This window comes from Theropithecus gelada, chromosome X (genome assembly GCF_003255815.1).
Source record: "Theropithecus gelada isolate Dixy chromosome X, Tgel_1.0, whole genome shotgun sequence".
Classification (NCBI taxonomy): Eukaryota; Metazoa; Chordata; class Mammalia; order Primates; family Cercopithecidae; genus Theropithecus; species Theropithecus gelada.
Genome location: NC_037689.1, coordinates 149,527,496 through 149,547,060, shown reverse-complemented (window position 1 = coordinate 149,547,060; position 19,565 = coordinate 149,527,496). Strand labels below are relative to the sequence as shown.

At 42.4% G+C, this 19,565-nt stretch overlaps 1 pseudogene; it reads left to right on the top strand.

The window, feature by feature from the left end:
* The window catches only part of LOC112615305, a 64,535-nt pseudogene that overhangs the window by 42,247 nt on the left and 2,723 nt on the right, over nucleotides 1-19,565 (top strand).

Below are 19,565 nucleotides of genomic sequence, written 5' to 3'. Positions count from 1 at the left end.
TCATACAATGCTTTCCCCATTTTCACTCATAGTAAAAGCTAGAATCCTTCCAGTAGCCTTAAAGTCCCTAATGATCTGTTCCCCCTCCTCTTTCTGACCTCAACTCTTAATACTCGTTGCCTTACTTACTCCATTTTTGCCACACTTGGCCTTCTTACTTTTCCTGGAACATGCCAAGCATGCAATCACTGTGGGGACTTTGAACTGATTTTTCTCTCTGTCTGGAATGCTGTTTTTCCAGATATCCATAATGTAGCTCACCCTCCACCTCTTTTGGGTCTTTGTCAAATGTTAAAATATCACCTTCTAAATGAAGGACCATCTATTTAAAAGTACATTGTGCGCGCGCGTGCGCGCGCGCACACACACACACACACACACCCCTACCTTACTCTTCTTTTCTGCCTGTTTAGCACATCAATCTTTAGTATGTGTTGTTTACTGCTGTATTGCCAGAGTCTGTTACCATACATGGAACATAGCAGGCTCTCAATAAAAAATGTGTTGAATAAAGAACTAATACTCAGGCTAAGATGAGTATCTTCTTGGAGGAGGAAATGTGAGAGGAGACAATTAGCAAGCCAACCCCTCAGACGTGTTATGTGTGACACTAGTTGGGCTTCTGTATGATTACCTTGTAGCTTCAAACAAGCTCCAAAGGCTTTTGCCATAAACAAATTGTGTATTATTCATGGGGATGAATAGAAGAGCCTCTAATTCCCCAGAGCTGGTATATGGGGCTTGAGGGGCTATATTTACTCTGAAGCCCATCTTTGGGGCTAATTCCTTAAAATATAGTCAGATGGCAAGTTTGAAAAAGATGATTAGCAGGGAGGATCCCTAGGTCTGAAGATGGAAAGAGACCCTTCTCAAGAAATAGTCTGGGCTTTAAGCCAAGCCTCCCAGGTTTTCCTGATCTCAGTAAATTAGTGTGCACCACTAGACCTGGTGATCCTGAGGACAGGAGTCATGTCCAGGGCAGTGTGCTCTGATGGATAGAAGGAAGGAGAGGTGTGGGTGATGGCACCCTGTTCAGGGAGGACAGCCTGGCTGATGGAGGAGGATAACAGAGCTTTGGACTGGGCTTTGGATAATGGGAGGGGGATTGGCAGCCTCTTCTGAGAGTTGGCCTTTGCTTCACATTCTCACTTGCCAAGGATATGTACCTCTGAGTCTAACTTTTCAAAGTCCTATTTCACTTACTTGATGAATTGGAATAAATGGCAAAGTCTCCAATGACCTTTTGCAGTTGGGTAACATCAGAAGCTCAATGCCTCCTGACTGAACAGGTCAGAAGTTGGGGGAACAGGACACTCTTTAAGCTAGAATCTGAAGATAAGGCTTTGAATCACAGGTTGGCAACTCTGACTTGAAGCCTTGGGCAAGACACTTTCCTTCACGGAGTCCTTCATCTGTAAAATGAGATGCTCAAGCCAGCATGCCAGCCCTACCCCATGGGTAACATGAAAATCAAATGAATGTGTTCCTGGGGGGCATTTCAGAAACTTCAAAGGTTTGTACAGGTATCAGAGGCTATTGTTGTGAGGTTATTTCAGGTAGCATGCTGACCTGGGACTAGCTGGCCAACTGGAGTTACTGGGTACATTTGGAGATGGAAAAAAGAACCTTCGGCCAGGTGCGGTGGCTCACGCCTGTAACCCAGCACTTTGGGAGGCCAAGGTGGGCAGATCATGAGGTCAGGAGATCAAGACCGTCCTGGCTAACAGGGTGAAACCCCGTCTCTACGAAAAATACAAAAAAATTAGCCAGACGTGGTGGCGGGTGCCTGTAGTCCCAGCTACTCGGGAGGCTGAGGCAGGAGAATGGCGTGAACCTGGGAGGCAGAGCTTGCAGTGAGCTGAGATTGCGCCACTGCACTCCATCCTGGGTGACAGAGCAAGATCCAGTCAAAAAGAAGGAGAAGGAGAAGGAGAAGACCCTCCAGCTCACTTAACTCTGGGTCAGGTGAGTCTCTGGTGTAACTGAGACCAATTATCAACATGTATTTTTTTCTTGAGCTGTCAGCAGCAGAATCTCCTTGCCCAAGCCTATTGTATCAAAACGTCTAGGGCAGGGCCCAGGAATCAGCCTTATAGCAAGTTCACCAAGTGGTTCTGATGACCATGGAAGTTCAAGCACTGCTTCATATGTCTGCCTGCATATGGAATTTCCCTAGTCTTTAAGCTTATTTCTCTCCAATACTTAGCTCTGCGGATGGTCTTACTTACTAAAAAGAACACTTATTTCTGGAGGGGTGGAGTGGGCCCCACCTCCACAAAGCCTTCTTGAACTGTCACTCACATCATCTTGCCTATAGCTGAGGATATGCAAGCTGCATTATTAATCATAAATAGTTCGACTGATTGCTATCCAATCTGTTTACCAGGTCACAGCACTAGTTAAAACTATTTGGAACTGCTCACCAGACATTGCTGAATCACCTGCATGATCTTTGCCATGTATCCCATTAGAATGTCACGGTTGTTGAGAGATTCCAGCCTTTGGGTTTTGCTGAGTTCCTGCTGGGGTGGGAGGGGAGTTAGAGACAGACAAACAAGGAAATGTTCTCTGTCCTTCAAATACAGTGTCAACTCACACCTCCCACATACACAGGTTCAATGCCTATGAGGTTGGGGGAGCAGGAGGGGACAGAGATGGTGAGAGGCAGTAGGTACAATGCTTCCATGGTGCTTTTGTAGAAGGAGGATGGCCGGCAATTTTGACTCATAAGGTTAGTGGAATGGAGCCAAAATCATTCTCATGTGCACCTCCTTAGCACAGGCCCTATTGGTTAGAGGTAGTTTCATGGTCTTTGCTTAGCAACTCTTTTAGGTTTCCCAGGCAGCAATAATTAGATAGAAAAAAAATTGTGCAAAATACATAGACATAATTAGTAATTTCCAGAGAGTTAGATTTTCTGTTTTGTCTGGGCTAGGGCAATAATTAGACAAGAACGTAGTCAACATTAAGTCTTTCCCCAACTCCATCATTGACATGCTGGGTTACCCTAGGCAAGTTCCTTGCCCTCTCTGACAATTACTCTCTATGTTGTAACATCAACAGTTTTGGATTTTGAGCCCTTTCTGTCAGCAGCGGAATTCTGGAATTCCCTCAGTGAGCTACTGACTCAGGAGCAAGTCTGGTCCAATCTTCAGCGTCCACTTTCTAAAAATATCAAATAACCCTTATAACTTGACCTCACTATTCCCTAAGAAAGCTCACTGGGTATTTGTTTGGTTTCTTTTCTCACTCCCCAAAAGTTCTTCAAATTAAGCATGATTTTATTTGAAAGTATAAAGCAGCCTGAAAAATTTGGAGATAACCTTTACCCCTGGGCCTTCCTGCTACCAAAGAGTTCTTTCCATATGAGCGAGTGAGTATGCTTTCCTTACTTCAAAGTCTGAGCCAACCTGGACATAGAATGTAGAGCAAGCTTGTCCGACCTATGGCCCATGGGCTGCGTGTGGGCCAGGATAGCTTTGAATGTGGCCCAACACAAATTTGTAAACTTTCTTAAAACGTCATGAGATTTTTAGTGATATTTTTTAGCTCATCATCTATCATTAGTGTTAGCCTATTTTATGCATGGCCCGAGATAATTCTTCTTCTTCCAATGTGATCCAGGGAAGCCAAAAGATTGGACACCCCTGTTGTAGAGGATACAAAGTCTTTAGCAACCTAGTGGGACTCTAGAGAGCCAGACGTCTAGAAAACACTTTTGAGGTTTTCAGCTTGTGCCATAATCTCAGAGCCAGACCTCAGTCCTTTTTACCCAGTATTGTTCTCCATCCCTGGGGCCCTCCTATATGAGTGACTTCTCCTGAAGGCCAGCTGCCAATTATTGGCATGACAGGATGTGCCACATGTAGGCACTTTCTTCTGAGTGAGGCCAGGTAACAAGGTGATGACCATAAATCCTGATGTGATTGGTGGATTCTTCCTTGGGCTTGGTTAACTGTCAGCTTCCAAATTGCAGATTTTCAGTTGAAGAGGGAGCACAAAAATGAAGTCCTATTTCTTGTATTATTTATGGTAAACCTAAGCTACTAAAAACATAACTAATAATAGAGCAGATTAAGGTGTGAATATACATATATGTTTACATATGAAGAATATATATTTGTATTTCTCTTTCATGTAACATTCCCCTGTGAATGATCCAATGCTGCATAACAAGGTCATTCTGGGACTCAGTTTCTTCCCTTCCAAGTCATTGCTCTCCCATTCCTTCTATCCCTTAAGACATGTCATCTTCTACATAATTCAAACCCAGTGGCTACCACCAAAGGGTTTCAACCAGCAAGAGTGGAGAAGAGAACGTCCACTCTCTTAGGGCCCTGGCTTAGAATGAGCCCACATCACTTCTACTTGTAATTTACTGGCAAGAATCTAGTTATACATTTATACCCAACTGCAGAGAGTGTTGGAAAATGTAGTCACCATGAGCAGCCATGTGTTATCTAACAATTATATTATATTGCAATAAATGCCAAGTGGGTTTTGGTGGGCAATTAACAATATTCATTACAATCCACCTACCTGTCCACCTCAATATTTGTGTGCACCCTTATTTGCACACACACACACACACACACACCACAGTCTTTACAAGGGAAACAACCCACAGCCTCATCCAATTACTGCAGATACCCATTCTCCAAAATCTCCAAGTGACATAATATTAGAGAATATATTTTTCATAGGGGCTGATTTAGGGCTTAAACAATCAAGAAATTTGGCGGACCAGGTGTGTGTGTGTGTGTAAAACAGTTCCAGTGAGATATAATTTATATACCACACATTCACCACTTAAAGTTTATAATATTCTTTCATGTATTCATGGAGTTGTGCAATCAGCATGAGTCCATTTTATAACATTTTATTACCCCCAAAAATACTCCATACCCTTTAGCTATCACTTACCACCACTCCCTTTGTCTCCTTCAGTTCGAGGCAACCACTATCTGTTTTACGTCTCTACAATTTAGCCTATACTGAACATTTCATGTAAATGAAATCATATAATATGTGACCTTTTGTGACTGTCTTCTTTCACTTAACATATTATTTTCAAGGTTCGTACATGTTGCAGCAAGAATCAGTACTTCAGTGTTCTTTATGGTTGAGTAATATTCCACTGTACACATATGTCACAGTTTGTGCATTTGTCAGTTGATGGAAACTGGGTAGTTTTGATTTCTTTAGCCATAAGTTTCTCTTAAATTGTGTAAATATGTTCATGGATTGGAAAACTCAATATTCTAATGAAGCCAACTCTCCAAAATTGATTTATAGATTCAGCACAATTCTCAAATTTCCAGGAGGCTTGAGTGTGTTTGTGTGTGTGTATGTGTATATATAAATTAACAAAATGATTCTAATGTTTATATGAAAATGTAGAGGTCCAAGAATAGCCAAGGCAATCTGGAAGAAGAAGGAAGTCAGAAGGATAACACTACCAGACATCAGACCTATTATAAAGCCATAATAATTAAGACCAATGTAATAACATAGACAGACCAGGAAAATGCACATGAACATTGTCATTTGGTTTATAACAAATGTGCCACAGCAATGGGGGATTAATTCGATATCTATTTGGGAGAAAATGAATTGACCTGCATATCACACTATAGACATAAATAAATTCCATAAGATTACACATCTAAGTGTGAGAGATAAAATGCTAAAGCTCCCAGAAAATGATACAGGAGCTCATCTTCATAGCATTGGGACAGGAAAAAACATTTAAAAGGCTATAAAAGTCTCATATAATGGGAGAAGGTATTTAAAATATCATCAACAAAGTCTCATATACAGACTATATAAAGAACTTTTAAAAATCGATAATAAAAATGTAGAAAACGCAGGGAAACGTGGACAAAAGGAACTTAACAAACAGAAGAAAAATATTCAAATGTTCAAAAGAAAAGATGCCCAACAACATCAGGAAAATGCAAATTATAACCACAATTACATACTGCTGCACCCCCAACAATGTGGCTAAAATGAAAAAGCCTCACTATACTATGTGTTCATGAGGATGTAGAGCAAAAGAAACTCTCATATACTGCTGACAGGAATGTAGTAAACTGGTGCAGTCATTTCAGAAAAGTGTTTAGCCATACTTATTAAAGCTGAAAATATGCATGCCCTTTGACCCAGCAATTCTAGTTCTTGGAATATAACTAAAAGAAATACATTCATTTACCAATATGTAAAAATTTTAAGAGCAGGCTTATTCATAATAACCCCCAAACTTTGAAACATCCTAAATGTCTAATAAAATTAGAATGGATATTTTAAAATATAGTATATGATGGAATATTACATAACAACAAAAAGAAGTAACTACTGATACACACCACAACATGGGAGAACCTCAGTGGACATTCTGGTTAGCAATAACAGCTGGATACAAAAGAATACAAACTATATATTCCATTTACATAAAAGTCAAAACAAACACAAGTATTCAATGATGATAGAAATCAATATAATGCTGTCATTTGCTTGGGGTGTGTAATTACTGGAAGGAAGCCCAAGAGGTGTTCTGAGGAGTTGATCATGTTCAGTTTTTTGAGATGAGTACAGATTACAAGAATATGTTTATTAAGCTGTGTCCCTTAGGACTATGTTCATCTCTCTCTCTCTCTCTTTCTCTCTCTCTCTCTCTCTTTCTCTGTGTGTGTGTGTGTCTTTCTCTCTGTGTGTATGTGTGTGTATGTGTGTGTGTGTGTGTCTGCCTTCAATAAAAAGTTAATTTAAAAAAACGACACTTGTTAGTATTCCCAGGGAAGCAAGAGGTTAGGGGATAAGTGGGGGTATGGATGAATTTAAATTTACCATGAGGTGATAATTGTTGAAGCTGGGCTAAAAAATGGGTACTTGGGAGCTCACCATGCTATTCTCTCTACGGTTTGTCCCAGTGAAAATTTCTGTAACAATTTTTAACATGAAATTTGGTAGACTTCTGGTACATTTGCTTCCAGTTAATTTTATATAGTAGTCTGCAGACACAGCTCTTAAACTTGCTTTATTTCTTTACTTCTTTGGTTCATAATTCTCTGCACCATTTTAAGGGTGGCTCCCTGATATAAACTGAAAACAATGGGTTTAGGCATTAAGACAATCCCTTAATCTAATCTTTTTCAACAGTCCCCTTCCTTCCTTCCTTCCTTCCTTCCTTCCTTCCTTCCTTCCTTCCTTCCTTCCTTCCTTCCTTCCTTCCTTCCTTCCTTCCTTCCTTCCTTTCTTATCTTTCTCTCTCTCTGTCGCTCTCTCTCTCTTTGTCTCTCTGTCTTCTCTCTCTATCTCTCGTCTCTTTTTGATTGACTTAAAAGTTCTATTGTAACTTTGAGAATGCTGGTCTTCTTTCTAGCCACTTAAAATTATTTAAGTAGTTGCCTTTCCCAAACCCAAGGATCCCACACCTTTTGACTGCCTCTATTTCCTTCCATCTCAGATTGCAGGTCAGGAAAATTCTTGTCTGAGATCACTTCTTTTTAATGCTCTTCTAAAAGCATCAAGAAACAGTTAACACAGACACTGACTCCAATCACTTTCTCTAGATTTATAGTCTCAGTAGGCATCAGACTGCATTCAAAGTTATTTCAGTTGACAGCTTTGCCATGCTATCATGCTTTTCATGCTTTGCCATGACATGAAAAGAGTTACCAGCTTTCAAGCCTATAATATTAATATTGTTGTCCCTGCAACCTACCTGCTGAGATTTTGTTGCGATAGTACCCTACTTGAAGATACATTTTGATTTTAGTTAGGGTAAAGGCAAACTGTTGTAACAGAAACTCACCAAAGGGATTATTGAGATAACAAAGCAGATATTTATCTCCCACTTAAGAGTTCTGATGTGAAGGAATCTGATTGGCAAGTGACTCATCCCCTTTGAAGTCATTTAGGAACCCATGTTCCTTCCAAGTTGTTGCTTGGCTATCCATTACAACATTGGCATCATCTACCTAGTTAAGTATGAGTAGTCACCATATAAGGGTTCCGGCTGGTAGGAAGGGAGAAGAGTACAAGCAGGAGATATATTGTGGTCATAAGATTCAGGCCAGGAAGTGACATATAATTACTTCTGCTTACATTCCATTACTGATAAGATAGTCATATGACAGTATGTAACTGCAGGAGATTCTTGGAAATATGGTCTTGCTGGATGGCCATATGCCTAGCTGCAATTTTATTTTATGGAAGAAAATGAAACTAGATTCAAGTACACAGCTAGCAGTTTCGGTCACACCAATTTCATCTTGCTTCTTTCACACCTACAAGCTAGGCTTAACCTTTCACTTGCATTTATACCTAGAGGCTTCTATACAACTTGGTAAAAACTTCTTCAGCCTTTATCATAGTTGGCCTTCCCAACAGTACTGTGAGGCAGGCAAGGTGTAAATTTGTGGCTCCAATGGAAAAAGAAATATATCAAGGCTCAAATTATCTCCCACACAAGTGGCAAGCCTGAGGTTAGTACTCCAGTCACCTAACTCCAAGCACGTGCGTTTTTTTTACTATCCTATGTTCCATCTTTCCTGCTTTCTAAGAGTCATCTGCATATAGTTCTTAGTTCAGTTCACCTCTATTGTTGCCCTGCTTACTGCCTTCACACTTCCCAGGACATAACACAGCCTCACATGAACAACACTCTCTTTATCATGCCAGTTTGATCGTATGTATTCCCAACGAGGATTCCTAGGCCTTGAAAGACCAAGGTATTTTCTGTCCTTTGCATCATTGCTTTAAACAGGTTCTCAATCCCATTGTACGTCACTAATTCCCTGGCATACCCTCCCTTTCGTTCTCTTCCAGCCTATGTTCATCAACTCCTTCAACTCTGAGTCCAACACACACTTTTGAACAACTTTCACTGTGCTCCCTCAATATTCATATCCACAGATCATTTATATGGCTGCCCTTGTGTCTCAATAGTTCATTCTTTACACTGGAGCCAGAATGCTGTTTGGAAGTTAAGTCTGATCATGCCACTTGTATTAGTCTGCTAGGGCTGCCATAACAAAATACCTCAGACTGGGTGGCTTAAACAACAGAAATGCATTGTCTCATAGTTCTGGAGGCTGGACATCACAGACAAAGGTGTAGGTAGGGTTAATCTCTCCTGAGGCCTCTCTCCTTGGCTTGTAGATGGTGTCTTCTCCCTGTGTCTTCACATGGTCTTCCTTCTGGGTGTGTCTGTGTCCTAATCACTTTTTCTTTATAAGGACATCAGTCACATTGTATAAGTGCACACTCTAATGACCTCATTTTACCTTAATTACCACTTTAAACACCCTATCTCCAAATGCAGTCACACTCGGAGATAGTCAGGGTGAGGACTTCAACTTAAGAATTTGTAGAGGGTCCACAATTCAGCCCAAAAATCTACTCCTCTGCTCAAAAGTTCTTTAATGGTCCTCCCATCTCATTCAGAGTGAAAACTAGTGTCCTTCCAATAGCTCTGAAGACATTTCAGGATCTGGCTCCTGCCACCTATCTGACCTTATCTCCTACCACTCTCCTCTTTGCCCACTCTGCTTAGCTACACTTGCCCCATTGCTATTTCTTTGACACATTGGGCATGCGCTCACCCTCCTCGGGGCCCTTGTCTTTCTCCTCCCTCTCTCTGGAATGTTTTCCCCTCAGATATCCACATGGCTCATTCCCTCCATCCAATTCCCTTATCAATCATGTATCAATCCTAATACAAATAATTACCTGAACCCTCAGCACTATATCACCCCCTCCTCTACTTCATCTATCTTTCTAGCGTTTTCCATCTTCAAATATATAGTGTCATGGACTTATTTTCAAAGAATTTCCTCCCACAACATGAAAGCCTCGTGAGGTCAAGGATCCTTCCTGCTTTGCTTGCTTCTGTATACCCAAGCTTCAAAAGAATCCCTGACATACTGGAAGTGCTCAGAAAATATTTGCTGAAAGAATGAATAAGGCACTTACTGAGAACACAGCTGAGGGAGGGGGAGAAAAAAAAGGAAAGCCTCCAGAGCAATTGAAATCGTGACCATGAATCCCAAGCTCCATATCACATGCACTTTCTTCAGAGGGGGCCCCCTCGAGATTTCACTTAGAGCCCACAAACTTTAGTTTACATAAAATTCTATGAAATTTAGGCATCTAAATTCCAATCCCAAAGTAAATAAGAAATAGCGAGAAAAAGTGGATTCATGCAAGCAGCAAGCTCACTGATAATCATAAGAAGTGGCAGTTGACAGATTGACAGCAAAGAAAGAGAAAACAACCTGTAAAAAGGGAGACACAACAAAAACCACATCCATTTAGAGCCATTTTCCATAGGAATAAAGTGGCTTTGCCTAAGTAGCAACAGAGACAACTACTGTCATGGCCAAGGACAGGAAGAGAAGTTTACAATAAGAACCAGGAGTTATTGGGAACAGGTTACATATGTCTGGTGTGCTTCCTTTCCCTAGGGGAGAAAAATAAGCCTTATCTAGGAGATGAGTTTCCCTCATAATGTGGTTTAAATAATACTTTTCAAAAGCCTTGATGCTAAAAGTGGTGAACTTCCTTTCAATACTCTTGTGTAGATTTCTCACTCTTCAGGCTGGAAAATGTGATATGAGAAGTGTGGTTGTCCTCAGTGCAGTTCTCCTGCTCACTGCTTCCTGCTGAGGACCCAAAGAAATGGCATCTCATTTCCCTGAAGGCAGAAGCCAGAGCTTCCATTGTCTTCCTTGGTACCCTCTTTCCTCCAACTCTCCCCGATTTGACTGATGTTTGCCTTATAGACTTTTTTATACTGCCTCTCCACAAGGACCACCTAGAGAATTGCTCTCCAGTCTGCAAAGTCCTCATTTCTGTTGAAGATGCCTGTGAACTTTCACTGGGTCATGTTTGCCAATCAGGTAAATCGCAGCCATTCTTCAGTGACCTACTGCTAAGAAAACAGACCTGAGAGGGGATGAAGAAATGTGACTGAATCCCTGTGACACAGCAGGCAGCCTAGGCCCTGGACAGAGTCCAGAATCAAACCAGGGAGGCTCAGGGTGGATCCAGTGAGTCAACAATCTAGGGACATGGCCAAGGTTCAGAACTACAAGGCACAATGTACAGAACCGTGATCCAAACTGCAAGCCAGAACCCAGTGACTCCAGCAGGAGCAAAGGGAGGAGAGAGCTAGAGTAGGTGTGGGAGGAGAGTTGGGAAAGGCAAAGTTGCAGCATCCCCAGGGTCAAGAGACTAGGCAAGGTCCAAAGGCAAGTGGAATAATAAGTTCGTCCCATCAATCAGAATTCTGCAGACCCAGCTGCAGGCAGCTTACGTCTACTTTCACAAAAGCTCCAGGGCTCCATCCTCTGCCCAGCTCTCTTCTGGCTCTTCATAAGCTTTCCCAGGGAACTCAGCAATTGCCGCAGCTTCTATCATGATCTTGCTGCAGCTGACATTGCTGTTTGAAGAACAATGGGGAATATGTGGCACTCAGCATTGAGGGACCTGCATTCTAGCCCCAGGTCTGTCACTTTTTGACTGTGTAATCTTAGGCAAGTCATCTACTTTCTCTGAGACACAGTTATTTCAGCAGGGAAGCAGGAAAGATAATGTCTACCTCATAGAGTTTGGGGTAAGAGCTAAATAAAATCCTGAAGATGGAGCTGCTCTGTAAATCACATAGTTCTGTACAATACTATTCCTAATATTAACAAGTCCATCTATAACCTAAATATCTGTCCTATGCTCCAGCCTGATATATTCAACTGCCTCCTGGAAACTTCCACTTGGACACTTGGACTCAGAGTCAACATATCCCAAATTTTCAAAATGCCCATCTTCTAGCACATGGCTTCCTGTCTTCTCTGTGCAGCCTATTTCAGTGAAGGGCACCAGAGACACTTGGGGTGTCAGGGTATGGAACCTGAAACCTAATGGTCTCCTCCAGTGGAACCTTCCTTTCCCAGCTTACATATAATCTGTCAACAACGACCAGGTTGAGGTGAATATCTGACAGACTTTCAGCCCTTTTTCTCCTTCCCCTCTGCCCTGACCTAGGTCAAATTCTCAATATTTCTGTCCCAGAATATTGCAACAGAGTCTTAAGAGACCTAGTTACCTCTGGTCTCACACCCAGACTTGCCATCACAGCCAGGTTAACCTTACAAAACACAAATCTGACTAAACTGCTTTCCTTAAATCCTTGAAGGGCCCCTTGTACACCTAAAGCAGAAAACATATGCCAGTTTCACTTCTCACTCTATCCCTTAAAGTATCCACTGTTCTCACCTCTCCCGATGAGAAACATCCTGAACAGACCAAGTCCTCGCCAACCTCTTTGGCTTCTTTCCATTCTGATATACAAGGAATCATATCATGGAATCAGATTCTTCCTAGAGTTTTGGAAGCCTATTTGACATCAAGAGTACCCCGAGATAGCTTTCTTCTGCTTCCAGTGATTTTTTTTCCCCAAACACAGCCTCATACAGAAAGCAACTGCTGACTTGGGAATACCCACAGTTCTAAGGCAGCACAGGCAGCTAACAGAACCGTGTTAGCTGTCATATGATGTTAGGTTTAGTTCCTGTTCTAGTTCAAGTTCTGCCACTAAAGAAAAGAGCCAACTACATTGTGATGTCTGTGAGATGGTCTTCGATGACATGTTGAGCTGCTGAATTAAGCAACCCAGCAGCCCACATACAACTGGACTTCCTGTTACAAATGCTTTTGTTGTCTGAGTCAGTCTGAGTAAGGATTTCCATTATTTGCAGCTAAAAGTACTGTAAATTATCCAACACAATAGGTGACTTAAGCAATAACACAGCCTAAGTATGCAAGAGAGCTTCTCACACCAAACAAACAAAAATAGAAACTGAGGTTCAGAAAAGGAAAAATGATTTTGCCAAAGAACATACCAAAAATTCTATGGTTAATTGCATCAAATATAAAAATACTAATAACTATTTCTAGTCTGGATTGTCAGGTGAATAAGCCCTGTTCTCTTCTAATTTTGCTGTTAAGCTGCTGTGGACTGGAAAACCAGGTTTCTGCAAGACAGGTAGATCTGTTTGTAAACTAAGTGTAATCAGACTCTGAGTGAAGTCCCAAAAGCTTGCCTATGAAGAAATGGCAGGAGCTTTAGCATTGATTTTGAGACATTGAGATAAGTACGATGTCTCTATATACTTGGCTAAGCTTTGGTCTATATCATATCAGAACTATTAGGACAATGTGTCATTTGCTTATTTTTCTTGTGAAAATAAATAATGAATGTCACAGAGTGGATGCCTATATGGGGGAAGCTCAAATTATGCCTACCCAAGTGCACATGGCACAAGAATAGTAGGGACAGGCTCTCTAATTTCAAGTTTAAGTGTTTTGTCCTGGCCAACTTGGACTTGAAAAGTAAGGGATGATCTGATTGACTCCTCTACATTCTCTCAGAAAATTCTTCACTTACCATGTCAAAGGACTATTTTGCTGTGGAGCTTATTGAAAAGTGACACACGCTGCCCTGTGGAGGTAGTGAACTCCTCATCTCTGGCTCAAACTGAGTTTGAATGCCCTACTTGTGAAGAAGACTTCTATTCCAGGAAGAAGTTAAGACTGATGTCATCAAGTCGTTTATAGTCTCTTCCCAATACTGATTTCTCTTACAGCCCTCTTAGAGGGAGAAAAATATTCTCTGTTGTTGTTCCTGTCAAAGCTGTCCATAGAAACAGGTGGTCTCAAAGTGATCTAGCTCATCACTGAGCCCTTTCTATGTCATACAAGAGCATCAGTAATAAAAATGCTGGAACTGAGGCCCAACCAGTGATATCATTGATGGTGCATCAGAAAAGAGAGAACACCTGCTCTTCACAAAGGCCTTTTTACACTTACTTCCCTGATGAGTTCACTTCCCAATCTGTTGGAACAAATCCCTTTTGTAGGACAGGCTGCCACACACCATAAATTTGATGGCAGCTCTCCCATCCAAGAAGCCTCTTGGGGCAGTTGACCAATCTCAACATTCCCAATTGTTCTAACTGATTGGCAAGCATTATGAACTCAACAATTGGTTTTCCACAGCTTTGGGAGGAGAAATGTCTTTCATTAGTAGGCTACATTTCACCAGGGTGCCAGAGAAAAGGTGATACTTCTGGAAATGTCAGAAAGAGACTCCCTCTTTTCCTCCCTAACCTACAGCAGGGCAAGCAAGCATGGGTGTTAAGGGAGGGTAAGAAAAACACAAAGACTCTGGGCCAGGTGCGGCAGCTCATGCCTGTAATCCCAGCACTTTGGGAGGCCAAGGCTGGCAGATCACGAGGTCAGGAGATCGAGACCATCCTGGCTAACACCGTGAAACCCCGTCTCTACTAAAAATACAAAAAAATAGCCAGGTGTGGTGGCACGTGCCTGTAGTCCCAGCTACTCAAGAGGCTAAGGCAGGAGAATTGCTTGAACCCGGGAGGCAGAGGTTGCAGTGAGCTGAGATCGTGTCACTGCACTTCAGCCTGGGCGACAGAGCAAGACTGTCTCAAAAAAAAAAAAAAGAAAGGGCTCTTCAATGTAGCTGCTTGGCTCCATCTTCACCAGGAAGCTTCCCTGCTCCAAACCATTGCCGAAGCATCCATTTGTTCCTTTGAAACCTTTTGGGAAAGTCTTTCTTAGGGTTGGGGTAAGGAAATATGGCTCCTCAGGATTATTCAAGCTCAGAAGCCTTGTCCCCTTGACTTCAAGCTCAGAAAAACAGGCAAGCCACTAAACTATCCAAACTGTTTTGTGCAAAGTCCTGCAGCTCTGAAGGATGAGTCATCTGCTTTTACCGCCACTTGAAATAAACAATAATGGCTTGGCAGCCTTTCGTATATTAATAGCCTTGTCATTTTACCTTCCTCCCGCTCCCTTTATTCCACATTGGAATTAGAAGTGGCAAAAGGGCCTTCAGAGCTGATTACCCTGTGGTTCCAAGCTTCCCAGAGAGCCCAAGAGGAGACCAAGACGTTCCCTGCACCCTGGGCAGATTAAGAGTCCCCCCAGTCATTATCCTGTAGTCATTCTTCATGGCATTTCATACTGGAAATTATCAGATTTATTTCCTTGTCTGCTGATTGCCTGTTTCCCTGCATAAACAGGTAGACTTCATGAAGGCAAAGACTTATTCTGCCTTGTCACTGCATCCTCAACACCCAGAACAGCACCTGTGAGACAGAAGGGAGGAGCTTGAAGTGTTACCCCTCTTACAAAGAATTAGAATACACAAAGGAGGCAGGGTTGTACATTGGGGGAAGGGCTTTGTGAAGATGAGAACTGTAGGGGATGTGGGGGAAGTATCCACATTTCTATATCTCTCTGACCCCAATGTCTTTTGTATTAATTACTCTGAATTTCCAGGGGAGGGGAGAGGGTGCAGTTAATCATCTCCCTCAAACCTCAGCAAGACCCACCTCAGCCCTCCACTGTGCTCTATAGTACTACTCTGCATTTCTTCAACTTCCATGGAACCTCTGAGCACTCCTGTGCCCCCTCCACATCTTCAAACCCTCCCACTGGCCCACCAGCACCTTGCTCTAGGAGAAAAATGCCTCCCTCTCTCCCATCACATCTCTGAATACTACTTCTACCTCTTTGTCCAAATCCAACTACAGTTCCTTTCTGCCTGGAGAATGTAGCTTCCCCTGCAGGCCTCTTGACTATTCATTCAGTCCTTAACCCAATCAATACATTGTGATTAGGTACCAGTTCCTGGGAGCAAGTGAAGAGACTCATTCTCCACACTCCATGTTTCTCAGAGTCTGGAGGTAGGGTAGTCACCTCCTCTAATTCTGCTTCCAAAGGGTTGTATCTCATCCCTTCTTGCTGACTCAGTGACATCAGAGCACTCCTCTTCCCTACCCTGTAGTATAAAGGGTTGACTCTGCACTTAGGCATTCCCCTCGGCATACACACATGCTGTTATTTTCCCCATGTAACCTTCTCTAGAGTCTCTTTCCTTCTTCAACAACTGCCCTATTTTGCTGCCGTCTTCTGCAACAAAACTCTTCCAAGGAGGTGTCTAAGCTCATTATCTGTAATTCCTAGTCTTTTGTGAACCTGCTTGAGCAGTCTTTTACCTTTCCTGCCCACCCTTCCCAACACACGCACGCGCACGCACACACACACACACACACCATAGAAATTTTTCTTCTCAAGGACACTAATGACTTATATGTTGCTAACCCCATGGTCAATTCTTAGTCTTACTCCTCTGGACCTGCTGGCATCATTTGACAGTTGATCTCTCCCTCCTTGACTTTCAGGATGTTTCACTCTCTTGATTGTCTTCCTACCTCACTGGTCACATTTCTCAGTCTTTTTCCCTGGCTCCTTCTCGTCTTCCCATCCTCTTCATCTCGGGGCTCAGTCCTTGTCTCACTTCCCTTCTCCAACTACATTCACTCTCATGTTCATCTCATCCAGTTTTAAGGTTTAAGTGCCATCTCTATACTGAAGATTCCCAAATGTATGTATCCAGGCTACACTTTTCTCCCACCCAAATTTCAGACTCAGGAACACACCTGAATTTGGAAGTCTAATAGACACCTCAAATCACCATGTGGAAAATTGAACTTCTGACCGATCTTCCAACAAAATCAACCAAAATTCCAGGAAAACCAAACTCCCACAAAACAAAACTAACAAGCAGAAACAAACAAACAAATAAACAAAGACCTGTTCTATCCATAGCCTTCCCCATTTCAGCTGTTGGTAGTTCTACCATTCTGGAGCCATCCTTGACTTACATCTGTCTTTCACACTTCATATAATTTGGCAGGACATCCTATTGACTCCATTTTAAAAATATACCCAGAGTCTGAACACCCCTCACTATCTCCACTGTGACCATCACCTCTTCTGCAATTGCTGCAGTTGCCCCTTAATTAGCCCCTCTGTTTTTATGTTCACCATCATCAATTTATTCTAAGGGCAGCGGTCCTTTAAAAAAGTAATTCAAATTGTATCACTCCTCTTCTCATAACTCTCCCAGTGACTCCCACTTTCAATCAGAAGAAAAGTTAATCTTCTTCCAATGGCTACATGACACTCCATGATTTGTCAGCTCAATCTTGTTTTCTCTCTAACCTCATCTCCTGCTACTTCCTCTTTCTTCACTCTATTCCAGCCACACTGACTTTCTCGTTGGGCCTGGAACATGTTAATAATTTTCACTTTTTCTTCATTCTTACTAGAACATTCTTTCCCCAAATATCACCTTCTCAGTGATGCTCTGCCTGAGCACCCTATTTAAAATTATCCCCCCATAGCACTCCGAATCTTACTTACCAGATTCTGCTTATTTTTCCCCAAACCATTTATTACCTTCTAATATAACTTGCCTGTTACTTATATTTATTATTTGAGGCCTGTCTCATTTCTCTGGGATGTATGCCTCACAAGAACAAGGATTTCAATGTGCTTTTCTCATCACTATGATCTTTAGCACCTAGGCTAGTACCTGGCACATAGTAACATATATTAGTTGAATGAATGAATGAGTCCGTTTGTGTCCTCTCCTCTCCTTCTGTCCTTCCCTCCTCTGAGGAAGAAACGTTCATCCTCCACCAGTAGCCAATTCTCACCACTGGGCTCTGACCATACACAACTGCTTCATGAAGGCTTTCCACCCTCTCCCCCTCAATTGGCTTCTCCCTCTCAGCCTATAAACATGTTTCTGTCTCATGCATCTGTAAAACACAAAAATCAAAATGCTTCAAATATTTGCCTCCCTCTAGCTGTTGCACTGTGTCTTCCTTCATGTTGAGCTTCCTGAGGAGTTGTCTATACCTGCTGACTTCACATCCTCCTCACACATTCACCCCTCAGAGCAGACACTTTCCAGATCTCAAGATTCTCAACCAACAGCATTTGCCAGCATTATTGGCATTCTCCTTAAATCTCTTTCTCTCCTTCTCTAAAACCCTCGGGCCCAGAGCAGAATCAGACATGGCCCCTGCACTAAGCCTCTCTCCCTGTATTTGGTGTGGGAGACAGTCACAGTTCTCACTGCTTTCAAGCCACTTCTCAAGCAAGCTGTATACAGTCATACACTCTTTTCTCTTACCTGTCCATCTCACACACCCTTCAACTCTGTGTTGAGGATCAGCCCCTGCCCAAAGCTTACCAATGACCTCCTTGTTGAGTCATCCACTGGACACCATTCAGTCCTTGACGTATTAACACATGGTTAAAACCACCAGTCTAGAAGAAATGCCCTCCCTTGTGTTGGCTTCTGTGACACCTCTCTCAGGAATCAAGCTTAAGCCTGTTTATCTCTCCCTGGGTGACTGCATCCAGTTCTATGGTTTTGAATGCTACCCATGTGTCAATCTCCACCCCCAGTCATGCCTCTCTCCTCCCTTATAGCCTGGTGCCACCAGCCTGCGGTGCTCACAGTGGTCCAGTTTCCTGAGGTCTAGAATCCTGTTTTGTCCACAGCATTTCAACCACCTTGGGACATGAGCCCTTGTTCTGCAGTGTATGCCTAGGCCTGAGGTCTTGCTCTTTGGCCAGATACTTCCTGGTGTTATTCAAGACCTCAAGGATACCAAGTATGCCTGCATGGTCATTTATCAGTTATTAGATAATTATAATAATGTTGAGAATGGCAGGTAAGCTCTGTTGAGTACTGACCGTGTGCCAGACATGGTGCTAACTGCTTTACCTGGTCTTTGCCATTGAATCATCACAGGTGCCACGTGAGGTGGGAAGTATTATAATTTCCATTTTACAAATGAGTAATATGAGGTTCATGGGCTTTAAGGAACTTGCTCCTAGTCATTTAGCCAGTAGTTAGGGGATGATCTGAAATTCAAACTGTGCCCTGTGTGCAGTGGAGCACAGAGGTCTGGTCATTACCGTGTACTGCCTCTGCCTCCACTGTTAGTCTATCTGCTTTGAAGCCTGGTTGTCCCCTGCTTGCTCCTTCATCCACTTCTGCACTTGGCTTAGCCCTGTACATAGTTCTTTCTTTAGTTGCCTCCCCCAGTGTCCCTGGCATTTCGGTCTTGCTGCAAGCCCAGGAACTTAACAAGCTAAGAGTCATGTAAGATTTGTCTGGGCTGGTATTTTTTCCTTGACCTAATAAGAAAAGCATGTGTGCACGTGCTACAGTTTAGGCCATGCTAGGGCACGAACACACAGACTTTATGATCAGCAACTCTGGTTTTGTCCCTAAATCACATATATAGCAGGTCACATGGTGGTTTGATGTTGGTTATTTAATTTGATAATTCACAACTGACAAGGGGCTTGCTCACTGCTATTCTGATCAATGGGTAGTTGGTTTAGTTATGAAAATACAGCTGCTCTACTAACAGTTTTGTTTATATTCAGCTTCAATATCTAGTTGAAGAGAAGCACATCTGAAGTACCAACAGCCAGGGAGAGGGGTGTGCTTGCACATACATGCACACACACACATACACATACCTAGACACCAAATGAGAATGTTTATTTCTAATGGAACTTTAGAAAGTGAAATGCAAAATGCAGGGAGCTGCTATCATGGCTGTAAATAAAAGCTCTTTCTCCTCCTCCTGCCTTCATTATTTCTGTTCTGC